This window comes from Moschus berezovskii, chromosome 15 (assembly GCF_049115385.1).
Source record: "Moschus berezovskii isolate FMDL1 chromosome 15, NW_MosBer_1.0, whole genome shotgun sequence".
Lineage (NCBI taxonomy): Eukaryota > Metazoa > Chordata > Mammalia > Artiodactyla > Moschidae > Moschus > Moschus berezovskii.
In genome coordinates this window covers 22,229,401-22,254,553 of record NC_142474.1, presented here as the reverse complement: position 1 = coordinate 22,254,553, position 25,153 = coordinate 22,229,401, and the positions used below count along the sequence as shown (strand labels likewise).

Here is a 25,153-nt window from a genome sequence, read left to right as displayed (position 1 = left end):
CTGTTGGCACCCAGAATGCTGAGGCCCCAGTATGGCTGATTTGCCTGAAGCCGCAGATGGACCGGAGCACAGGGCTGGGCTGGAACCTGAGCCTCCCCGCTCCAGCTGGTGCCCCCGGCGGCAGCTGCCCTGGCTCCTCAGGAAGGGTGTGGGGTGTCGCTGCCAGGGCCACCAGCCCCGCCCCATTCCCGGGAAACAGAGCGCCTGCTTCAGCCACACACTGTGGGCTCACTCATGTGCCCCTGACACCCAGGGCCCTGCAGATGTGGAGTGGGGTGAGACCCTCCAGCACCCACCTCTGCCCTGGGCCTCTGGGATCTGTGGCTAGGAGAGGTAGGTGGGAGGACGGACACCCCCTCCATCCCGGAAGGTCAACCTTCTCTGGGGAGCCTGCTGGGTTCTGGGGCAGGGAGAACAGGAAAACGGGTGACCATCCCTTTCCGGATGTGGGGTGGGAGCAACACAAAGGGAAAAGCTGTCCCCAGCTGTCACACAGAGCCGGGACAGTCACCCCAGTCCAGCATGGGTTCCACCCAGCGCCAGCCCGGCACAGACTTGAGGCCCTCATAATGTTTGCTGGATGCCTTCAACACAAGTGTCAATGCCCAGAATCTCCTTGAGGCTTCAGCCAGGCGTGCCCGCCCCATTCCCCATTCTGGGGAGCTGAATAAGGACGGAGTGGGGGGGGGTTGGTGGTGGTGACAGGGGACACTGTGAGGTGGTAGCAGCCTCCGTGAGAGAGGCAGGCCGCTCAGCCCAGGGCTGGGGTGGTAGGGGTGCCTTGTGCGCGGCTAATTAAACAGTGACTGTGATGAATCAGGGAGACTGCTGCTTGCTAATTAAAGGTGCGGGCATCTTGCCTGGCAAGGGTGGAAGGCAGGGGCAGCCCTGGAACCGTGTCATGGGGCCGGGCCAGCAAGGACGGTGCTGGCTCTAGGCCTCCCAGCAGGAGCCCCGTGACCCCCTCCCCACTTCCCTATCTCTCCTCCCCACCTTGCCCGGGGCCTCGGACTTCCCCTCCCCACCAACCCAAATTGCTTTCCTGATAAGGGCCTGGGCGTTGGGGAGGAGGAGCCTGGTGGGTGGGCATCATTTTGAGCCCTTGAATCTCCTATCACCCCCTCCCTCCAGGACCCCCGAGTTGGCCAGAGGAGTCCAACCCTGACAGCTGCTGGCTGCTGGAAATGAGGCCCCAGGACAGTTTTTAGAATTGTAGACACTGAGACTCACAGGCTTAGGCATCACCCAGGTTTCCGGCAGATGTTGCCAGGCTCCGGCTTTGCCTCAGATGCCTGGTGGGCGTGAGAGAGACTGAGGGAAGCTCTCCTTTGGGCCTCAGTGCTTCAGTGCCGAAAAAGGCTGATCAGAGCAAATGCTCTCTGACCCCTGAAGGTTCCTAGAGAGTGGATACGAGGACCCCAGGGCTGCCTCTTTCTGCCCTGTGTTGGCTTAACCAGGAGGCTCAGTACCTAGGAGCCTGGGCTCTGGAGGCCAGACGCCGGGGTCCAGGTTCCAGCCCCACCATAAGTCAAGTGTGTGACCTCAGGCAACATAACTTAACTGCCATGTGCCTCGGTGGCCCTGTCCGCACAGATTGGGGTGGTCATTCTGCCTACTCGAAGGCTCCCAGCTGGGATCAAGAGAGAGAGCATCTGGGTGAGATGCTCTGCACAGTGTCTGGTCCATGGAACAGGCCCAGGAAGCGTCGGCCATTGTTATCGGAAAACTGGGGCAGGCGGGCGGGTGTGGCCTCTGCGGGCAGCCCCGTGCTCTGAGGACCATTACACTTGACGTGGGGGGAGTGTGTCGCTCTTCACACCGGGGTTCTCACATCCTCCCTGACCCCAACAACCTTTTGAGGGAAGCAGAGCAGCAAAGACGAAAACTGAAAGCTCAGGGAGGCTCAGCAAGTGGCCCGGAGCCCTGGGGCTAACTGAGGAGCAGCGGCAGCCCCCACCTTTGGGTGGGACCCCGAGTCATGAACCAGCCGCCACGGAGGGAACTGAGGAGAAGGGGAGAGTCACCCTTGCCCTTCAAGGGGGCCAGTCTGCGAGGGGAGAGAAAAACACAAGTAATGGGCTTCCCTGGTGGTCCAGAGGTAAAGAATCTGCCTGCCAAAGCAGGGGACACGGGTTCAATCCCTGGTCCGGGAAGGTCCCACATACCATGGGGCAACTAAGCCCATATGCCACAACTACAGAGTCTGTGCTCTAGAGCCCCATAGCCACTACTGAAGCCCACACGCCTTACAGCCCATGCTCTGCACCAAGAGAACCCACCGCAATGAGAAGCCCCTGCACCGCAACGGAGAGTAGTGCCCCCGCTTGCCGCAACTAAAGAAAAACCCATGCGTGGCAACGAAGACCCGGCAATAAATACACACACACACACAGACAAGTAATGGAACCAAGGCGAGCTGCAGGCATCCAGGCGTGGGGCTGTGGCGCCCCTCCCTGCCATGGGCTGAGAGAGGCTGCTCTGGAGCTTGGTGCCAAAGCAAAGGTTCTGCTTCTGTTTGAGGGTCCGGTCAGCATTAGGAGAGTCTGGAGGGTGCCTGATGGAGTCCCTCTGGTGTTTTCCGGAGAATCCTTCACAAACAAGTCAGACACTCTGCTCTGGGAAGTGCCAGGTGATCCCTAAGGTCCATGGTCCCAATTTCTGCAGTTCTGGGGTCTGCTGTGTGAGGTATCCAGGGGGTCCAGATACTGTGGTTTCTGAGATTACACTGTCCAGGGCCCCCACTGTGAATCCATCCATATGCAACACGGGCTACGAGGTGTCCCTTCCAGATGGCCAGGCACTCCCCGGGATAGGGGCTTCCTACTGCTGGGTAATGCGGTGGGGGAAGGCTGCATTACCCATAAGAGGCCTAGAGACAGTGGAAACCTTTTGAGGTTGAGAAATTCAAGGCTGTTGGTGTCGACACTGGACGTCTGGGCCTTATGGAGTCAAGCCAAAACAGACAGAGGTGAGGGCAAGGTTGCTGGCTTTGGAGGTAATGTCTCCATCCCTCCTCCTCAGAGATCCGTGCTAAGCCAGAGGGATGCATAACCACTAGTGGCTCCAGGAAAACATGTCCTGCCTCTCAGCCTCTCTGGGGCCACCTGCACCGGAGCTGGGCCAAATGCTGGTCTGAGGCGCCCTCTGGTGGTCTTCCCGGGGAGCGGCCGAAGCAGCAGTGGGTTCAGGTGTGGGCAGTCAGAAACTGGAGGACTTGAGTGGCTCACCTCTCCCACTGCACAGATGGAAACACCGAGGCCCAGGGAAGGGAGGATGAAGAGACTCGGCCAAGGTCATACAGAAGTTTACCGGTCAGGCCAAGAACAGAGCCCAGGCTTCCTCCTGTACCGATGGCTGCCCTTGGTGAGTCTCAAGGCATCTCTACTAGGGGAAGAAAGGCTAAGTGTCCAGGAGGCTTGACTTTCCAGTGACTGTGGACAGCTGGACGGAAGGCGGCTGAGCAACTGTGTCATGGGGCATGCAACACTTCCCCTCCCTGGCCTTGGGGTCCTCACCTCTAAAACCTGGGGCTACCATGTTGGCAAGGGGCAGGGGGACTGAGATCCTTCTCATACACACTAGTGGTAAGACTATACCCAGCCAACCTCCCAGGAAATCTTAAAATGAGCCTTCCTACAGCGAGTACTGCATTTAATGGTGAAAGACTGAGCGCTTTCCCCCGAGATCAAGAACAAGACAAGAATATCCACTCTCACCGTTTCTGTCCAGCACTGTACTGGAAGTTCCAGCCAGGGCACTCAGGCAAGAAAACAAAGGCATTAGGATTGCAAATGAAGAAACAAGACTATCTCTGTTTTCAGGTGACTCATGTGTATAGAAAATCCTAAAGAATCCACCCAAAAAATCAGAGTTAATAAACAGTTTTAGCAAGGTTGAAGGATAGAAGTGGAATATACAAAAATCAATTGCATCTCTATGCATTTGCAATGAACACTTCAAGAATGTAATTAAGAAATTAAGAATGTAATTAAGAATTCCATTTACACTAGCATTTACACTAGTATCAAAGAGGCCTAACAAACATGTATAGGCCTAAACAAAGGCAGTATGAAACTCATACTACAAAAATTATAAAATATTATTAAAAGAAGTTAAAGAAGACCTAAATAAATGGAAAAATATCCCATGTTCATGGATCTGAAGATCTAATATTGTTAAGATGGCAAGACTCCCCAAATCAATCCCCATCAAAATTTCAATTTGCACCTTTGCAGAAACTGACAAGCTGATCTTTAAAAACTCATATGAAAATTTGTGACCCCCAAATAGCCAAAACAATATTGAAGAAAGAACAATGTTGGGGGACTCACACTTCTGATTTCAACAAAGCTACAGAAATCAAAACAGAGTGGTACTAGCATTAGGATAGACGTATAGATGAATGGAATAATTGAGATTTCAAAAATAAAGCCTCACATTTTCAGTTAATTGATTTTCTACAAAAGTACCAAGACAATTCAATGGGGGAAAGCACATGTTTTCAACAAATGGTGCTGGGACAACTGGTTGTTGTTTGTTGCTATTTAGTTGCTAAGTCATGTCCGACTCGTCTGCAACCCCCAGGGACTGTAGCCTGCCAAGCTCCACTACCCACAAGGTTTCCCAGGCAATAATACTGGAGTGAATTGCCATTTCCTGCTCCAGGCGATCTTCCCGATCCAGGGATCGAACCTGTGTCTTCTGTGTCTCCTGCATTGGTAGGCAGATCTTTTACCACTGAGCCACCAGGGAAGCCCCCTTCCTCACACACTACGCAAAAATTTACTTAAAATGAATCTTAGACCCAAATGTAAAAGTTAAAACTGTAAAACTCTTTGAAGAAAACATAGCCATAAATCTTCATGCCCTAGTATTAGGCAAGAGTTCCTTAAATATGACATCAAAAGCACAGCAGCAAAAGGAAAAAAGATAGAAAAACTGGACAGCATCAAAACAAAAAAACTTTTGTGCTGCAAAGGACATCATTAAGAAAGTAAAAGACAACCCACAGAATGGGAGAAAATATTTGCAAATCATGTATTTGATAGGGAATCATAATTAGATTCGGAGAAGGCAATGGCAAGCCACTCCAGTACTCTTGCCTAGAAAATCCCATGGACGGAGGAGCCTGGTACGCTGCAGTCCGTGGGGTCGCTAAGGGTCGGACACGACTGAGCGACTTCACTTTCACTTTTCACTTTCACACATTGGAGAAGGAAATGGCAACCCACTCCAGTGTTCTTGCCTGGAGAATCCCAGGGACGGGGGAGCCTGGTGGGCTTCCGTCTATGGGGTCACACAGAGTCGGATACGACTGAAGTGACTTAGCAGCAGCAGCAGCAGCATAATTAGATTATATGAAGAACTCTCAGAGAGCTCAATAATAAAAGACAAATAAACTAATTTTAAAGTGGACAAATGATCTCAGTAGACATTGATCCAAAGAAGATATACAAATGGCCCTTAAGTTCATGAAAGGTGCTAAATATCATTAGCCATCAGGGAAATACAAATTAAACCCACAAGATACTACTTCATGACCACCTGGTTGCCTATTAAAAAAAAAAACAGATAATAACAAGTGTTGGCAAGGATGTGGAGAAATCAGAACCCTCACACACTACTGGAAAGAACTTAAAAGGACGCGGCCACTTTGGAAAATCATCAAGCAATTCTTCAAAAGGTTAAACAGAATTAGCATCAGTTCAGTTCAGTCGCTCAGTCATGTCCGACTCTTTGCAACCCTATGGACTGCAGCATGACAGGCCTCCCTGTCCATCACCAACTCCCAGGGCTAACTCAAACTCATGTCCATCTAGTCAGTGATGCGATCCAACCATCTCATCCTCTGTGGTCCCTTTCTCCTCCCGCCTTCAATCTTTCCCAACATCAGGGTCTTTTCAGATGAGTCAGTTCTTCCCATCAGGTGCCCAAAATATTGGCACAACGAATTAGCATATGACCCAACAATCCCACACCTAGGGACTTTCCTGGTGGCTCAGATGGTAAAACATCTGCCAACAATGCGGGAGACCTGGGTTCAAGCCCTGGGTTGGGAAGATCTCCTGGAGAAGGAAATGGCAACCCACTCAAGTATTCTTGACTGGAAAATCCCAATCCCATGGATGGAGGAGCCTGGTGGACTATAGTCCATGTGGTCGCAAGGAGTCGGACACGACTGAGCAACTTCACTTTCACTTTCAGGAGATATATATCCAAGAGAAATGAAAACATACATTCACACAAAAACTGACATGAATACATAGAGACAATTTACATTTATGAATTTACATTCATAAAAGCTAAAAGCAGAAACAACCCGAATGTCCATAGACTGATGAATGGATAAATAAACTGTGGTCTGACCATGCAATGGAATACTGCTCACCAATGAAAAGGAATTAAGTCTGATGCACGTATGACATGGATAAACCTTGAAAACATTAAGCTAACTGAAAGTCAGCTACAAAGGTCACATATGGTATGATTCCATTTATAGGAAATGTCCAGAACAGGCAAATCCATAGAGGTACAAGAAGATTGTCTTTTTAGGGGGGCCACATGGCATGTCTGATTCTAGTTTCCCAATCAAACCTGTGCCCCTTGCATTGCAAGCATGGAGTCTCAAACACTAGACTGCCAGGGAAATCCCGAGAAGATTGTGTTTTATAGGAGTGGCTGCCTAAGACCAGTGGAGAGGACTGGGGAAAATGGGAATGGGGTCCGTTATGGGATGATGAAAATGTTCTCAAATTGACTGTGGTGACGGTTGCACAACTCAGCATGTGCGAAAAAACACTGAATTGTATGCTTTAAATGGGTGAATTATATGGTATGTTGGAGAAGGAAATGGCAACCCACTCCAGTGTTCTTGCCTGGAGAATCCCATGGATGGAGGAGCCTGGTGGACTACAGTCCATGGGGTCGCACAGAGTTGGACACGACAGAGTGCGCGCACACACGCATGGTATGTGCGTCATATCTGAAAAGAGAGCCTGTGCTTTGGACCCACGATAACACGAGAAACCCCGAGGGGGTCACTCAAGTACACAAAACATGCAAAAGCCTTCCATCACAATATTGTATGTAACAGCAAAGTTGTGAAAATAACCTAAGTGTCCGTCAGGAGGGAAAACAGTCGTTACGTTCATCCCTGGGATGGAACAATGGAGTCATTAAAAACGAGACTCACAAGGACAAGGCCCAGGATACACTGCCCAGATTTTTTAATTTTTTTAAAGCAAGTTACAAAAATAAACCTGTAGATTAAAGGGACTTGGGGCTTCCTGGTGGCTCAGTGATAAAGAATCCACCTACCCATGTGGGGGACAGGGGTTCGATCCCTGGTCTGGGAAGACCCCAAGTGCCTCGGAACAACTAAGCCCACGCACCACAACTACTGAAGCCCACACGCCCCGGAGCCTGTGCTCTGCCACAGGAGAAGTCACTGCAGTAAGAAGCCCACACACCACACCGGAGAGCAGCCCCTGCGCGCCACGAGAGAAGGCATAGGCACAGCAGCAAAGACGTCGAGCTGCCAAGAATAAATAAGTGTTTTGGAAAATAAGAAATAATAAAGGGACTTAAAATACAAGACTTTTTTTTAAAGCAAAATTATAGCATCTAGGGTTTCCCTGGTAACTCAGCTAGCAAAGAATCTACCTGCAATGCAGGAGACTCCAGTTCGATTCCTGGGTTGGGAAGATCCCTTGGAGAAGGGGATCACCACCCACTCTAATATTCTTGCCTGGAGAATTCAATAGCATGGTGGGCTACAGTCCATGGGGTCACAAAGAGTCGGACATGCCTGAGCGATTAAGCACAGAACAGCATCTAGGGATGCACACTTGAGTGATAATAAGCAAGAAAGTGATCATCTTAAAAATGACAATGGATAATGGAAACTTTTCTGGGGGGAGGTAGGGAGCATGACTGAGATGGGGTACTCTGAGGACTTCTCGGGGCAGGGCAGAGTTCTTCACCCAGGAAGAGATTCCAAGGGTGTTTGCCTTATAGTATGTCGAGCTGAGCAAGCATTTTGTGTAGTTTTTCTACATGTGTCATATTTCACAATAAAAAGATTTACAAGGGACTTCTCTGGTGGTCCAGTGGTTAGGAATCTGCCTTCCAGTGCAGGGGATGAGGGTTTGATCCCTGATTGGAGAGCTAAGATCCCACAAGCTGCAGGGCAACTGAGCCCAAGCACCACAAACTAGAGAAGTCGGAGAGCCACAACGAAAGATCCCGCAAGCCGCAACCAAAATCTGATGAGGTCAAATAAATAAATAATTTTTAAAAAAAGATTTAAGAAGTAAAGTAGGGCTTCCCTGCTGTCTCAGTGGTAAAGAATCTGCCTGCCAACGCAGGAGACACAGGTTTGATCCCTGAGCCGGAATGATCCCACATGGCACAGAGCAACAAAGCCCGTGCGCCACGATTACTGGGCTTGTATGTCAGAACTGCTGAAGCCCGTGTGCCTTACAGCCCATGCTCTGCAACAAGCGAAGCCACCACAATGAGAAGCGTGTGCATCCAGACAGTAGCGCCTGCTCGCCGGAACTAGAGAAGAGCCCAAGCAGCAGCGAAGACCCGGCACAGCCAGAATCAAATAAATAATTAAATACTTTTAAAAGGGTATAATTTCTAATTTTTTTAAATTAAAAATATACTCATTCCAATTTTTAAAAATTGAGTATCATAGGATTCCATTCTTGTAAAAACTTTCTACCTCTATATGTGGATATGCAGAAAAACAGTCAGAAGTTTGAAATTTGGGGTGCTCTTTTTTTAATATTTTTATATTTTTTTCCTGCAATGAACAGAATTACTTTTAGAGCCAGAAAAAATAAAAAATAAAAAGAATATAGCTTTTTGCTGTGTCTTGGATATTTCCCTGGAGCTCTGGCACTGTGTGAGCGGAAAGGGAGATTGGGATGGCCCTGGAGCAGCTGTGAGATCATTCCGGCTCAGGGATCAAACCTGTGTCTCCTGCCGGGCAGGAGAAGACCAGGCCTAGCCATGACTGCAAGGCCCAGCCTGGACACTCGGCCACCTTCGGGTTGCAGGTGGCAGCTGCTGCCGGGCCATCATGCTGGCCTCCTGCTCCAAAGATGCTGGGAACGCAGTTTGGCCTGGTGAGTTGGACGGAGGTCACACCAATCCCATCTGTCCAAGTCTCCTATCGTGGGCCTTGGAGAGCTACAGGCAGAGGGTGGGGGCGGGGGAGGTGTGGGGCAAGTTCTCACCCTGCCTGGCTTTCCTACCATCAGCAAAATTCCCATGAAAAAAGATAAGTGAGCACTTTCTGCATGCTAGGCACTCATGCTGGTTGGAGCTGGGGGAAGGGGGTCTTGTGTTTCATTTTATCGAGAACTCCAAATGACCTGGGATTTCCCCAGTGGCTCAGATGATAAAGAATCAGCCTACAATGCAGGAGACATGGGTTCGATCCCTGGGTCGGGAAGATCCCCTGGAGAAAGAAATGGTAACCCCTTCCAGTATTCTTGCCTGAAAATCTCATGGACAGAGGAGCCTGGCGGGCTACAGTCCATGGGGTCGCAAAAGTCAGACACGACTTAGCCACCACCATCAGCAGATGACCTAAAGGGTGGGTGGGATCGTCATCTTCATATTACAGATGGGCAAAGTGAAGGCCGGGGAGGATTTCCCTTGTGGCCTAATGGTTAGGATTCTGGGTTTTTGCTGTGGTGGCCTGGGTTCAATCCCTAGTTGGGGAAGATCCTTCGAGTGCGTGGCCGGGGAGGCCCCCGGAGCAGTCGCTATCCTTGAGTCTGGACTTAGCCAGGCCCCTTGCATATGCAGCTTCAGCGACCCCTCCCAGGATCCCTGGAGGGCTGCCCTCACTTTGCAGATGAGGACGCAGAAGCTGAGGGGGGAAGTCAGCTGCCCATGCCCTACAGCACCTGTGCGAGAAGGATGGCAGCCTCTCGCAGCCTTGAGGGGGTGGGCATGTGCCGCCTCTGTGGACCAGCTCCTAGTCGAGCTAGTGATGATATTATAATCTCAGGAGCAAGCGTGACAGCGGCCACTTTCATGGACACCCTCCCATTTGCTGCTTTCAACAGGCTTGTAAATCTTCAGTCTGGCTATATTTCCCCCCATTTTAAAGCCTGGGAGCCCAGAGAGTTGAGGGAGGGGGCTGAGAGGACCTGGAGCCTCCATTACGCAGCTGCTGTCCCTGGCCCGCCCCGGGGGTGATGGATGCCAAATCCTGGGGAGGAGGTACGGCCAGCCTCCTTCCCGCTGCTCTCCAAAGGAACAGGCCCCCCTCCTGGCCGAACCTCCCAACCTACGCTCCCAGCAGGAAAGAGGACACCCAAGGGCGAAGTGCCAGGGACAGCTGCCAGGTCTCATGGGATCCAGAACCCTCCACGACCTCTGCCCGAGAGCATCTTCTACACTTCATCGGTCAGCAGCCAGCCAGCTGGTGTCACGGGGCTCACATCACTAGAGAGCCCAGACCGCCACCCAGGAGAGGGGCCCCTTCTCCCTAAGTGACGGCCATCAGCCGAGCACTGACTGTGCTGGCCACTGAAGCCTCCCCATGCTTTCAATATCAGCCCCATTTTACAGGAAAGGCAATGGAGGTTCAGAGGGGCTGAGTGACTTGTCCAAAGTCACACAGCCAGCAAGCCTCAGCGTCGATCAAGGAGGGACAGAGGAAGGGACCCTTCAGTGGGAGGGAAGGGACCCATATGGAAGAGGTGGGGAGAAGGTAGGGCCGGCATCGTGAGCTCTGACTCTCTTGGGACAAAACTTACTCATCCATCCATCCCGTCTCGGTTCCTCTGCACATGCGTGGACACTCTTCACATGCCAGTGTCTTTGCTGGGCACCGAGGCTTAGGTAAACCTGGCTGATCTCTGCTCTCCCAGAGCTCGTGGCCTGGCAGGGCAGGATGGAAAGGAGAAGTGAAGCAGTCACAGGCCCCTGCTGGCCTCGATCCGCTAGTAGTTACTGAGGGTCTACTGCAGGCCAGGCCCAGTGCTGGGCTCTGAGGGTACATGGCTCCTGCCCTCCTGAAGCATACTTTCTAGAATGTCCAGCTTTGAATCCCAAAAAAACCCTACTTGCATGACTTCTAAGCCCCAACTACAACAGGAAATTTCTCGGGAAGGGCTGGGGGAGGCAGCAAAACTCAGGGTTCTCTGTGGGTCATACCGAGGCCTGGTTCTGGGCTGCTGAGCAGGGATTTGGAAAAGGCAGGGAAGCCCGATAAGTGCCTTGCTAGGGACTAAATCAGGGCCCTGGGGAGGCCAGAGCTATTCCAAAGGTCTGGAATCATGCGGTCTGGACAACTGGAATGCCAACGGCCAGCAATTCAGGGGGTAACCACAGACTCCTGAGGCCGGGGACACGGCAGAGAATCTGAGAGCCGGGAGAGGGTCCATGGTTCTTACAGGGCAAAGGTTCCTTGCTGAGGCCACCCAGGCCCCACCAAGCCCTGGTTCCTTTGGTCCCTAGTGAGGCAGTGCTGGCTCAGAGGCAACATCATGGGGTTTGATTCCAGCCACTCCAGGCTCAGTTCCACGTTACAGCCTAGGGAGAGGAGATATGGAGCCATAAGATGACTTGCCCGAGTCCACACGTCAGCTCATCACAAGCAGAGGGTGAACAGCGAACAGCCCAACCCAACCCTTTCCTCCAGCTGGCATCCCGGGACACTGCCCAGAGGATGGGCACACCCGCACCGGCTCCGGGCACAGAGGGAAGCCCTCTTCTTCACCCTCCCCTGGTGGTGCTGCTGGGTTTTACTATTTATTTTTCCAAATGCTAATCCTTTGCCGTTGCTGGGAGATGTTAAACCAAGGGTCTCTCTCAGTGTGACTAGCAGACAGCATGGCTCAGGGTCGCTCCATCTCAGCGACCAAAAAGCTGGGTTTATATTTTTAAGTGGAAGTTTTAAAACTGCCCAATTCCCTTCGTTAAAAAAAAAAGAGAGAGTCAAAAGAGAAGAATTAAAAAGGAGGAGAATGGCTAAATAAATTATTAATAGAATATTATACAGTCATTAAATAACTTTAAAGGAAATTTGAACGCTGTGAAAAAGTGTTCACAATATAATTAATGTGGGGCGGGGGGAGGAGGGGTATCAGCTATAGAGCACGGTCACAATTAAAACCCACGCTAACACGACTATGTGTGACCCGTGCAGAGAAACAGGACCAGAGAGAACTGCAACAAAACTGCAACGGCGTGATCTCTGAGCACGGGGATGACGGATGACTTTCATTTTCTCCTTTCTACCTTTCTGTAGTTCCCAAATTTTATAATGAGTACGAATTGCTTTTATAATTAGACATAAAACAAAAAGCAGAGTCGGCTTACTCTAGCCCAAGCTCACCCTCCCCTCCTGCCCCCTTACCCCACCCCAAGCTGGGGGCCGCTGGGCTCTGTCCTCGCCAGAGGTCAGGGGATTTACCAGCCACCCCAGCCCATGGAGGAACCAGCAAGGGGACACTGCCCTCTTGGGGCCCAGGCTCCCCTCAACAGGTCCTCTGGAAGGGTCTGTCAATTTCCTGGCGGGGGAACCTGGGAGATGATCTTCCCCAGGGCTGAGAATCGGAACGTTCATTATCTACTATGAGAGAAGCTGTCTTCTTTGTTCCTTGCGTTTCTTTTGGAGAGCAGGAGGGCTGAAGGAGAGCTGGCCCTTGAAATCTTCAGGCAGGCTCCCAGCTTTCCCGTGTGGGACTGGAACGCCCGGCCCACCTGGTCCCCCGGGGCCCTTCCAACCCCAACGCTCCCGGCTGCTTCTAACCTGAGCAGCAAAGGCCCAGGGGTGCTGGCCCTGTCTTAGAAAAGCCGTCCAGATTCATTCAAGAGCAGCGTTTGGAGAAGACTGGAGAGTCAGAAAGTGGCATTCGTCCTGCCCCCAGTGGCTCAGCCCTGCGGCCGGCAGGCACCTGCTTTTGCCCCACCCTGCTCTCACCCACAGGGGCTGGACTAGCAGAGGTTTCCAGAGGCGGGGCGGGGGGGCACTCCCTGCTCTCCAGAGGGGGACCGGTTCCAAGAACAGTGCCCTCACTTCCTTTCTGCCACCTCCTCCCGGTTCTGGAAGCTTCTGTCCTCCTCCCCGGCTATTTTAGCAATCAGGTCACCCGTGGGCTCCCTCTGAGCTTGTGGCCAATTAAAACCCACAGGACTCTTCACAGAAACGGTGGTGCCGCCTCCTCCTCCAGATCCTGCTGCGGTCGGCGTCCTCGGGATGAGAACACAGAATGGGGTGGTGACCTAGCAGTCCTCGCGTAGCAGGAGGTGGGGGTCTTGCCCAGGAACGGAGGCCACACACTGCTTCTGTCCCCCTGGTGGCCAGTGCCCTGCAGGGGCGGCTGGTGGCAGGGAGGGAGCACTGGGCACAAGGACACTGGGGTGGCCTGCGCATCTGTGTGTTCCCACACGATGCCCAGTCGGCGCTGGAGAGAGGACAGCCCTCCCTGTGTCCTCACCGGCCCCAGGCAGCAAGCCAAGACTCATCTGGAGGGGAGCTGAGTGACCCGTCGAGGTCACGTGCTGGTGAGCGGCAGAGCTGAGATGGACCCTGGGGAACCGCAGCAAAGCCCAAGTCCTCTGGGGCTGCCCTGGCGTTTCCTGAGGGCCTGGCAGATGGTGGCAGCTGGCCCGGCTGCCAGATGAGTTCGCATGAAGCCTGGGAGGCTTTGCAGCCCGGGGTCTACCCAAGCAGCAGGTTCCCAGCACCCCAAGAAAAGTCCAAAGCCCCTTTACAGCCTGTGTATTCCGCTCAGAGCTACTGACTACCTACTCCTGCTTCAGGGAAACCCTGGCCAACAGCAGGAGGAGCCCTCCGACCTAAGACCCCCGCCCCCACCTCCAGGTGGAGGAGTGTGGGCCAGCTCTCATCCTTCCCCCGAACTTAGGCCTCCAACTGACCATGGGCCTCCCCCGGCCAACGAGGACCCAGGTACTGGACTAAAAGCAGAGCCTCTGGAGTCTGCACGCCATTAGGAGGAAGAAAGATGAAAAACACATGCCAACAGGACTTCCCTGGTGGTCCAGTGGTTAGGACTTTATCTGCCAGTGCAGGCAACACAAGTTCGATCCCCGGTCCGGGAAGATCCCACATGCCCCGGGGCAACTAAGTCTGTGCGCCACAGCTATTAAACCCGAGTGCCCTACAGCCCATGCTCAGCAACAGGAAAAGCCACTGCAATGAGAATCCCATGCACCACTGTTTGTGGCAACGAGAGAAAGCAATGAAGACCCAGCACAGCCAAAAAGAGAAAAATGTTGGAAAAAAAACAAAAACAAAAACATGCAAACAGAAGGGTTCTCTGTGGTCCTGCAATGGAGGCATGTGGTCAGGCAGCAGGGGTGGGGGTGGAGCGGGGCAGCTGAGATGGGGGTGGAGAAGAGCTTCGGGAAGAGGGATCAGGGGCTGGGAAGAGCTTGGCGCCCTGCAGGAGCTGAAGGAAAGCCAGCGCGGCTAGAGAGGCACTGTTCAATACGAACAGAATGTCAGCCACAATTTACAATTTTCTAGTAGCCACAGGAAAAAAAGGAAAAAGAGGGAGTTGGTATGGGGTGTTTGTCCAGGCTGGTTCCCCCCATTTCCTTTAAGATCACACTGACCTTGGACCCAAGGCTGCCTTACAGAGTACTCAGTGTTCCCCAAAATACACCTTTCAAAACAGTCTTAAAGTTTGCAGCAGAAGAATTTAAAGTTCCTTCAGCAACAAATGCACCTATTACCAATGGTGGAACAGAGATAAATCCCGAGCAGACAGCTGGAAACGCTTTTCCAAAGCATGGCTCAGAACCATTAATTATTCCTAGAGGTTTAGAGATCATGTTGGAAGTTGTTATGCTACTTGGAACACACAATTACCTTTCAGAATAAATACCAGTATTGTTGTTAAAAAAAAAGTAAAAAGAAACAGGTGAATTTCATTTTAATAATGTATTTTATTTAACCCAGTATATCTCAAATATGGTCATTTCAACATAGAGTCAATATAGAAATTATTATGATTATAACCCTGTGATAGACATGTAACCCTGTCTTAACAGTTGCCTTCCTCCCAGGAAGAGATCTGCACAGTTGCTATTTAACAAAGTCTACACGAACTCAACCAGAAACATTTTGCCAAAGGCCCAGAATTGAAACGGCTGCCACTTTCTGTATCTCAAAGAATCACTGCATTTCTGAGCAAGAAAAGATAAATCTCCTGACGCTTGGTATCATCTAGTGATGAGGTGGTGTCTGGGATCCGCCTGCCTGCTCTTGAATGCCTGCTGTCTTTCTAACTAACCGTGCGACCTTGGACAAGATAGTTGACCCTTTTGGGCTGTGTTTCCTCATCTGTATTCCGGAGGTATCGTAATCTCTACTTCTGGGGGTGATCGGGAGGAGTAAATGGGTTTATACCTATAAACACAGTTAGCAGACTTCCCTGGTGGCACAGTGGCTGAGAATTTGTCTGCCAGTGCAGGGGACACAGGTTCAGTCCCTGGTCCAGGAAGATTTCATACGCTGCAGGGCAACTAAGCCCATGCACTGCAACTACTGGAGCCCACAAACCTAGAGCCTGTGTTCCACAAGAGAGACGACGGCAGTGAGAAGTCTGTGCACCGCCGCGAAGAGCAGCCCCTCGCCTGCTGCAACTAGAGACACCCCAAGCACAGAAATGAAGGCCCAGGGCAACCAAAAAGCAAATAAAATTAAAAAAAATAAAGTGTGCGATCTTTTTTGAAAAAGAAAAATGGTGGCCAGCATAGTGCCTGACACATACGAGGCACTCATTACACGTGATCAGTTATGATTGTTGCTGTCATTACCAACAGATGAGATGACCAAGGCCAAGGGACAGGAAGGGACCTGCTCAGTGCCATGTAACAAACCTGCAGCCAGGCAGAAAATGCTCTAAAGTTTCTGATTTCTGGCTCCCAGGTGGAAATGCTGGTCATCCGTTCGTTCAGACAGTTACCATGTTCTCCTCACGTGCCAGGTGCCGTGCCGGCCGCTGGGGCACACACTGAGATGGCACAAGCTCCATCTCTACAATATCAAGGCTTTCCAGTTCAGATGGAAAAAAGCTCTTTGTCAGCCAACCTGGACTACAGGGGGAGGGAGGTTTTGTTCAGTGCAGGCAGAGAGACACATGCTGATAACAGGGCAGTCAAAACAGTGCTGGCCCGAGAACTGGAGACCCCAGGCCGGGCCACCTCTGCCTGAGCCGCTCTGTGATGTGGGCAAAGGGCTTCACCTCTCTGATCTTGGCACCCCTGGCTGCAAGGCAGTGAACAGATGTTAATGAGCACCTCCTCTGCAGAGCTGTGAACTCCAAAGTGCTCACGGTCTGATTTGGGAGAAGGAATGAGCTGCCAGTCAGACTGGGATGTGGCCGCCAAGGACATGGACCCTACCTACGGCCCAGATTTTCTGGAACCTTGCTGACTGACCCACTCTTTTCGTAACAGGCATGTGTACACTGGACCACACATCCTAGTTTTAAAAATATAATTAGTCACAATAATAAAATTATGAGAATCTTGTTTTCAGGATTTCACAGACCAGTAATATTTCTTAGGAAACCTTAGGGAACCTTCAAAGGACTGAAAATTTGTTATTCTGACAAAGTAGGCCCTTAAAACCAAACAATGGATGGTGCTGGGAAAACTGGATATCCATGTACAGAAGGACAACACTGGACCCTTATCTTCCACCATATACAGTCAACTGAAAATGGATTGAAGACTTAAACGTAGGACCCGAAACTATAGGACTGCTAGGAGAAAACATAGGGGAAATGTTTCATAACATTGATCTTGGCAATGATTTCTTGGGTATGACCCCAAAAGCACAGTTGGCAAAAGCAAAAATAGACAAGTGGGTCTATATCAAACCAAAAAGCTGCTGCACAGCAAAAGAGACAATCAACAAAAATCCAACCTTACAGAAAAAATTTATGAGCCATATATGTGATCATCTTCCCAGGTGGAACTACTGGTAAAGAACCCGCCTGCCAATATAAGAGGCATAAGAGATGCGGTTCGATCCCTGGGTTGGGAAGATCCCCTGGAGGAGCGCATGGGAACCCACTCCAGTATTCTTGCCTGGAGAATCCCATGGACAGAAGAGCCTGGCGGGCTAGAGTCCATGGGGTCGCAAAGAGTCAGACACCACTGAAGCTACTTAGCACATAGTACTCATATAATAGATAAGAAACTCCTACAACTCAATAGAAAAAACCCAAATAACCAAAGTTAAAAATGGGCAAAGTGGGGCTTCTCTGGTGACTCAGTAGTAAAGAATCCACCTGCCAACGCAGGGGACGTGGGTTCAATCCCCGCTCCGTGAAGATCCCATATGCTTCAAGGCAACTAAACCCTTGTGTCACAACTACTGAGCCGGGGCTCTAGAGCCCATGTTCCACAACAAGAGAAGCCACAGCAACGAGAAGCCCACGCACCACCACTAGAGAGCAGCCTCCGCTCGCCACAGCTAGAGAAAAGCTTGTGCAGCAACCAAGACCCAGCACAGCCATAAATAAATAAGTAAAATAATGAATAAATACATCTTAAAAAAAAAATAGAAAGGGTCTGAACAGACTTTTCTCCAAAGAGACCCAGATGGCCAACAAGCGTGTGAAAGGTGTACCACATCCCTTATCATCAAGTAAATGCAGATCAGAACTGCAGAAAGATGTTAGCTCACACATGTTAGAATGGCTATTATCGAAAAGACAAGAGTTAACAAGTGTTGGAGAATATAAAGAAGGGAACCGTTGTTCCTAAAATGGTGCAGCTGTTAGGGAAGACAGTATAGGGGTTCCTCAAAATAAATTAAATACCATGTGATCTAGCAACTGCACTTTTGGATATATATCCAAAAGAAGTGAAATCAGGATCCCCAAAATACATTTGCATTCCCGTGTTGACTCTAACATTGCAACAGAATTGGAAACAACCTACATGCTCATTCATGGATGGCTGAGGGTGAAGAAAATGTGGTGGGACCTCCATGGTAGTCCAGTGGTTGGGAGTCCACCTGCCAATTCAGGGGCCTTGGGTTTAATCCCTGGTCTGGAAGGATCCCACATGGGCAACTGGGCTCGTGTGCCACAACTACTGAGCCAAAAATAAAGAAAGAAATAAAAATTTTAAATAAAATAAATAAAATGTTTAAATAAATAATTGAAAGTTGCACCTTAAAAAAAAAAAAAGAAAATGTGGTGGATATGTACAATGAAATGCTATTCAGCCACAGAAAAAGAAGGAAATCCTATCTTAGGTGAAACGCCGATGAAAACTTGAGGACATGCTAAGTGAAATCAACCAGTCACAGAAGGACAAACACAGTGTGATTCCACTTATACGAGGCACCGAGAACACTCAAACTCATAGAAACAAAAGGAGAAGGGTGGCTGACAGGAGCTGAGGGAGGGGAGTTGCTGTCAACAAGGGTGGGCTTTCAGTTAAGCAAGAGGACTGTTTTAAGGACCTGCTGTACAGCACTGGGCATCCGGTTAACAATTCTGGGCCATACACTTGACACTCTGTTACAAGAGCAGAACTCACGTTATGGCCTCCTTCAGTTCAGTTCAGTTCAGTCACTCAGTCGCGTCTGACTCTCTGCGACCCCATGAATCACAGCACGCCAGGCCTCCCTGTCCATCACCAACTCCCAGAGTTCACTCAAACTCATGTCCATCGAGTCGGTGATGCCATCCAGCCAGCTCATTCTCTGTCGTCCCCGTCTCCTCCCACCCCCAATCCCTCCCAGCATCAGAGTCTTTTCCAGTGAGTCAACTCTTCGCATGAGGTGGCCAAAGGATTGGAGTTTCAGCTTTAGCATAAGTCCTTCCAATGAACACCCAGGACTGGTCTCCTTTAGAATGGACTGGTTGGATCTCCTTGCAGTCCAAGGGACTCTCAAAGAGTCTTCTCCAGCACCACAGTTCAAAAGCATCAATGTCCTCCTTAACCACAATAAAAACAACCACCAAGTACCTTCTGGAAATGATATCAAAACACCAAAAAGAAAAAACAGGAAGGCTATCATTTCAGACTGAAGAATAGTCCTTCAAATTAAGTAGCCTTAGTTCTGTGGGGGAAATGAGCCACAGCGTGTGTGTGTGTGTGTGTGTGTGTGTTGCTTTCCACGCCCTCCCTATTTCTCATCACACCAGAGCTTATGCCTCAAAGTCTAGGGGAGGAAGTCGTGGACTCTTCCTTCTCTGATCACCGCCGCACCCTCCCCTTCCTTTAAGCCCCCAGCGTTTTGCACACACAGCTCTAGAAGAATATTTCTCTCCTTTACTTGGAGCTGGCCCTGCATCTTCGCATGGGGCTGTGAGCTCCGGAGGGCAGGGTGCAGCCCACCCTCTGTCCTGGTCTCCCCCCAACCTGTCTAACTAGCCCTGGTATCACGTGGGGGCCTGGCACACACTGTTGGGTGAAAAGGGAATTCTGACCAGACCCGGGGAGGCGACACTGGCTTCGGGCCCAGAAGACCCAGAAGGACTTGGGAAGGGAAGAATGAAAACCATTTGGAAGGAGTGTCCATAAAAGAAGCCCGCTCCCAGCACCAGGACCCCTCTGTCAGGAGGGCTGGGCACCTCTCTGTCATCCCCTCACGGCCTGGAGGCACCTCTCTGTCCCCTAGGGAGAGGCAGAAGGGACAGGGTGGGGAGAAACCGTGGAAAGAGTCCTTTCTGATAAGGCCCAGGGCTGGGACAAATGGCAGGAAGAGGCTGACCGGGCCCTGAGAACCACAGGCAGCTGGGAGGTAGGAGGCCCCGGCCCCTCCTGGGGCCGTCCTGCTGCCTCCGCCCGCTGCCCTCTGCACTGGCCAAGGTGTCCTGACCCCAGCAGCCAACCACAGGGAGAGCAGGGGGCGGAAGTGGCCGGCTCCTCAGACCTGGCTGCCGGAGGTGGGCTCAACGGCCACAGGCTCTGCACATGGCAGCCACCGCAGGTCCCCCAGGCCCAGGGACCCAGGTGGGGCTCCAAGGGACATGTGACAGACAGATGGCAGCTTCTGAAGCACACGCTGGTCTTTCTGCTTGATTTTCACTAGGTCACCCCCTCCCCTGCTTAAAATCCCTCACAGTGACCCTGTGCCCTCAGCATAAGGGCCGGTTGGCCAGCTCCAGGCTCCCCTGACCCTGCACTCATCTGTGCCCCTTGCCCCACCGCTTGGCTCCTTTTGCACACGTGTGTGTATTTGTGAGATTCTTGCAGTGTGCACAGACACGTCTGCTTTTGCTCCTGTGGCGTCCCCTCCGTGCTGCAGAGAGCCTGGCTCCGGTGGCCACGCGGCGCTGTCTTGCTGATAGAATGAATGAAGAAGCTGGGGAGGAGGGTGGGGTTGTGGAGTAGCAGAGGGTCTGGAGATCAGGCAGGCTTGGGAAGACCCGTGAGCTGTGCAAGCTTGGGCAGGGCACTGCCTTGCCAGCCTCTTCCAGCCTTGGCTGGTTCAGCTGTAGGTGAGTCTCAACACACCCACCTGTGAGCACAAAGCGGGGACTTTGCTGCTCAGAGAAGACGGTTTCCTTACTTTGTTTCTTAAAAAAAAAAAAATCCAGCCCTTTCATTTTATGGCCAGGACACATGGGGGAAGTGACCCACCTGGTCTCATCTTGGTGTTTATGTTAATCTGAACCAAACTGTTTTGGAAAGAGACTTAGATGTCACCTGCACACATGCAAAATGCTAGCATCTACCAACTCAGCCCTGGTGCTTCTAGGAACTTGTCCTTCAGAAGATATGTTGTTTTTGGATGTATTAGTCTAGTATTCAGAAAAAAAGTACAATACTTTGCTTTGTGCTTAGCTGCTCAGTCGTGTCCTACTCTTTGGGATCCCATGGACGCCAGGCTCCTCTGTCCAAGGGGATTCTTCAGGCAAGAATACTGGTGCAGGTTGCTATGCCCTCCACCAGGGGATCTTCCCAACCCAGGGACTGGACTCAGTTCTCCCGCATTGCAAGTGGATTCTTTACCAGCTGAGCCACCGGTGAAGCTCAATAGTAAAGGAGGGCATCCTTAATAGAGGAGAAAGAAAAGCAAGTGGGAGAACCTTCAGTGTTTTTAGGACATACCACCAGGGGGCGCCTTTGAGTCAGGGGTTCTATCAGGTTAGCCTGGAGTGTGCCTGGATTTTTTTTTTTTTGACTGCTCCACTCAGCATGTAGAATCTTATTTTCCTGACCAGTGATCAAACCCTAGCCCCCTGCATCCCTATATTGGGAGTGTGGAGTTTTAACCACTGAACCACCAGGGAAGTCCCCAGAATGCCTAGATTTATTTATTTGTCTGTTTTTAAAATATTTATTTGGCTGTATCAGGTCTTAGTTGCAGCATGTGGGATCTAGTTCCCTGACCAGGGAGCGAACCCAGGCCCCCTGCATTGGGAGTGCAGAGTCTTAGCCACTGGACCACTAGGGAAGTCCCGAGTGCCTGAACTTATAGGACAAAAATGACAATACCCAGCCCACCCAAAGGATGTGCCAGTGTTACTTCATCCCACCTTCAGAGCTTTTGTTACAGATGGTATCTATGTCTGCCCTTCCTCAGAAAACGCCCCTTACCAGAAAAAGAACAAAAGGAAGAAAAGGCAATTTTCACTCTCATCCTCATATTGTTCCGCTGGGTTTATTTCCGTCCAGATCATCTCTCAAGGCTTGCTGTTGTGGTTTAGTTGCTAAGTCGTGTCTGACTCTTTGCAACCCCATGGACTGCAGCACGCCAGGCTCCTCTGTCCTCCACTATCTCCCGGGGTTTGCTCAAATTCCTGTCCATTGAGTCAGTGATGCTATCTAACCATCTCATCCTCTGCCACCCTCTTCTCTCAAAGCTCCTCAGTCAGAATTCAGATAGTTAGAATTTGCAACTTGTACAATGTCTTCATGGGCTTCATGGCAAATGGATGCTATCTTATTATTTCTGTGAACAGGTGGGGAAACCGAGGCTGGCACAGCCCATGCTGCACAATAGACAACAGTCCAGAGGAGAGAACCTGGGGCCCAGGGTAACCCAGATGAACTCAATGAGCTCAGCCCTGACCCTGAGCGGGAACCCCAGGCTTTGAGTTCCTGCTTAGCCTGCTAACCTCTCCTCTCTCTGCATTTTTGTGTTTCCATGTCCCTGGACCCAATCTCCTATCTGTGGGGAGCCTGTCAATCATCTCTGTCTGCCATAGGTTTGGGGTCCTCCTGGTGGGCCATGTTCCCCCCTCCACACCCCAAGGAATCCAGGCAAGGATTCCTCTCCTTGTCTGCGTGGCTAAAATAATCAGAGACTTCCTGGTGGTCCAGTGGCTAAGACTCTGTACTCCCAATGCAGGGGGCCTGAGTTCACTCCCTGGCTGGGGACTAAAGCCCACAAGCCACAGCTATGGGTTTGCATGCCACAACTAGAAGAGGCTGCATGCCACAGCTAAGACGTGATGCTGCCAAATAAATATTTTTAAAAAGACTTCAACCCCCAGGGTCCTTCTTACCCGACACCCTCTCCTAGGGACCCCTCTGTAGCGTGGCTGGGATGCTGGGCTCGGAGGAGGAGAGGCTTGTCTAAGGTGAGCTAACCATGGTGTCTACCGCTCGCCCTGCCACCGGATGACAGGAAGTGAGGACATCTCCTCACGGAACCCAGCCACCCACAAGGTGCCCCTGAGTTTCCAGGTGTCCAAAGGGCCTTCCCCTGCCTGGCCCCAAGGGCTCGGGGTGTCTCCTGCAGCATCGACCCTCTTGTCGCTGCTCAGATGCCAGGACACACCCGACACTCACTTCCCATTCACACTGTGCATCAGGCACCCACACTGAGGGGCACAGGGGTGCTCCTGGCTCGTTCAGGAAGCTAGTCTTTTAAGGAGGAAAAAAGAATGAAAAAAGAATCTCTTTTTCCTAGCCTCCAGGCTGCTTATTTACAATGACAGTTCATGAGGAACTGTGCTCTGAGTTGAAAAAAAAAAAAATCCATTTTGGAAGAGGTGGGGCCTGGAGGAGAAGGAGGCAGAAAAGAGGCAGTGACAGACGCTCGGCTGGTCTCCCGCCTCCCTCTCTCCTCAACCTCACAGGGCGGCGGCAGGAAGGCATTTTCACAACACAACTGTGGTCTTATTGTTGCTGCTTCATTAAAATCCTTCAAGCTTTTCCCGCCCTCCGGGAGCAGCATGTGGCGTGATGAGCAAGGCCCCATGGGATCCAGCACATTCATTCATTCATTCAGCAAATATGAATTCAGTGCCAAGCTCTGGGCGAGGGAGAGAGGCGAGCGGCAGCACGTACACATCCTGTCGGACTTGATGCAAGTGCCATAAGGAGCAGTGGGGGAGGGGAGGAGGCAGAGGCGGGGTGGTCAGGGCAGGCCCCCGGGAGGAGGTGACACCTGAGATGAGACTTGACGAAGGAGGAAGAGTTAGCCCAGGAGGCCGGCAGGACGGGACACAACAGGAGAAGCGGGGGCTGGATCGTGCAGGATGGCCTGACAGGTGGGGAAACCGAGGCAGGTCCAGGTGACTTGCACACGGCCCTGCGGCTAGGTGGCTGCTCCCTTCCTAACTGCCCCCACTCAAGGCATGAGCTCTCTGTTCAAACAGATCTGAGTCGCCTGGTGCGGGTCTGTGTCCACCTGGGGCTTCCCAGGGCAGGGCTGCATTGGCCGCCTCAGGGGCCCAATGCCCTGTGTGCAAGACGCTCATAGCATTTGTTGAGTTGGATCTCGGCATCGCATCTCCAGGATGCCGCCCAATGCCTGCAAAACAGCAGGGGCCCTGAGAGCGAGCAGGCTGCGCTGAGGCTGCCCTGGCCCAAGATGCAGCCCACAGGTAGAGTCAGCTGCGCAGCGGCTGCATCTGTGCCCGGGGGCCCTCCTGGCCCTTACTGCTTGCTGCTGATTAGAGCTGTCATCACGATGCAGAGGCTTGGCGGGGCTGAGAGCATTGCGGTTCCCCAAAGAGCTCCAAAGCCAGCCCCGCACTCTGGCTTCACCTCTAATATGCATCCCAGTAAGCCCAGTACTGGTTCACACGTCAAGGGCAAAAGCCGGCAGAGCCATGCTCAGGATGTCTTGAGTGACTGGGGGGCTGTTTGCTTAGCCAGGTTCCCTGCTCTGCCTTGCTGGTGCCTGGGGAAGAAAACCCCAACCCGTGAGAGCAGGTATCCAGCAATCCATACCGGGCAACTCCGAGGTTTGGGGCCTTCTAGAAAGCTCAGCTGGGGGAAGTGTGATGGGGCAGGTTTATCAGCTCTGGTAGAGGAACAGAAACCTCGGTTCAGGATGTGGCAGGTGTGAAAGGAAGAGGAAGTGCATCAGCGGCAGCTGGGCTCCTTCCCAAGGCCAAGGCTGTCGTCTGGGCAACCTTCTGCTTCGCCCGGTGGCGCGACAGGGTTTCTGTAGTGGCCACCTCACCTAGAGGAACTCCGGCGGAGAAGGGGCAGTGCAGAGAAGTCCCAGCGGGAGGCACGCTGCCTCCTGTCCTCCCTCTGCTGAGATGGTCGAAGTGTCCACCCACCAAGAATGGGTGTTGCCTGTGGGTGCCCCGCCCGAGAGTTCCAGGACTGTGCTGTCTAGGATCCAGACATGGAAAGAAGCAAGCACAGTTCAGGTGCTCAGACGGAAGCCCCGTCAAGACACTGTGCGGTGAGGTGGAGGGGATGAGGGAGATGGTTGTCTCCACTCGGGAGCAGCAAGAGGGGTGCTGGGCGAGGTGTCACACCAGCCACAATGACAGCTACCCCAGCAGTGACAGCTGCCACTGACGGGCTCACCGTGCGCCCCAAGAACACACGCTTGTCATCATGGACTCCTCCGACAGTTCCAGAATAGCCAGGGCTCCCATATCAGAGATGAGGAAACCGAGGCACGGAGAGGCGAGCGACTTGCCCATGGGCCCCCGGGCAGTAAGAGTAGGTCTGGAAGGAGGAAGATGCCATGTTGCTCCAGAGATGCTCCCCCAAGGTAATAGCGACGGTGCTTCCGGCGCCAGTGTGTTTAAACCTGCCAACTGGTCCCGTCTTACCGTCAGCATCACTAGCCACCCTTGCTACTCTGCTCATCCTGGCCCAACAGCGTGGGGTCTCTTCCCAGGTGTGACGCAAAGACCAGGACCAGGGGGCAAGGCTTGCAGACAAGCCGGGGAGGAGACCGTGACCCAGGGGATTCACAGTCACT

The 25,153-nt window shown here is 51.8% G+C and overlaps 1 protein-coding gene and 1 long non-coding RNA gene across 2 annotated transcripts in view; both read right to left on the bottom strand.

Annotated features, from left to right (window-relative positions):
• COMMD7 (COMM domain containing 7) overlaps positions 1-25,153 on the bottom strand; it is a 75,241-nt gene that overhangs the window by 4,856 nt on the left and 45,232 nt on the right. The window lies entirely within an intron of this gene.
• LOC129562391 (uncharacterized) lies at positions 7,208-12,127 on the bottom strand. Its single transcript, XR_016039127.1, has 3 exons — positions 11,421-12,127; positions 10,782-10,905; positions 7,208-7,534 (listed from the first exon to the last, which is right to left on the bottom strand). It is a non-coding gene; the product is annotated as an uncharacterized LOC129562391 (long non-coding RNA).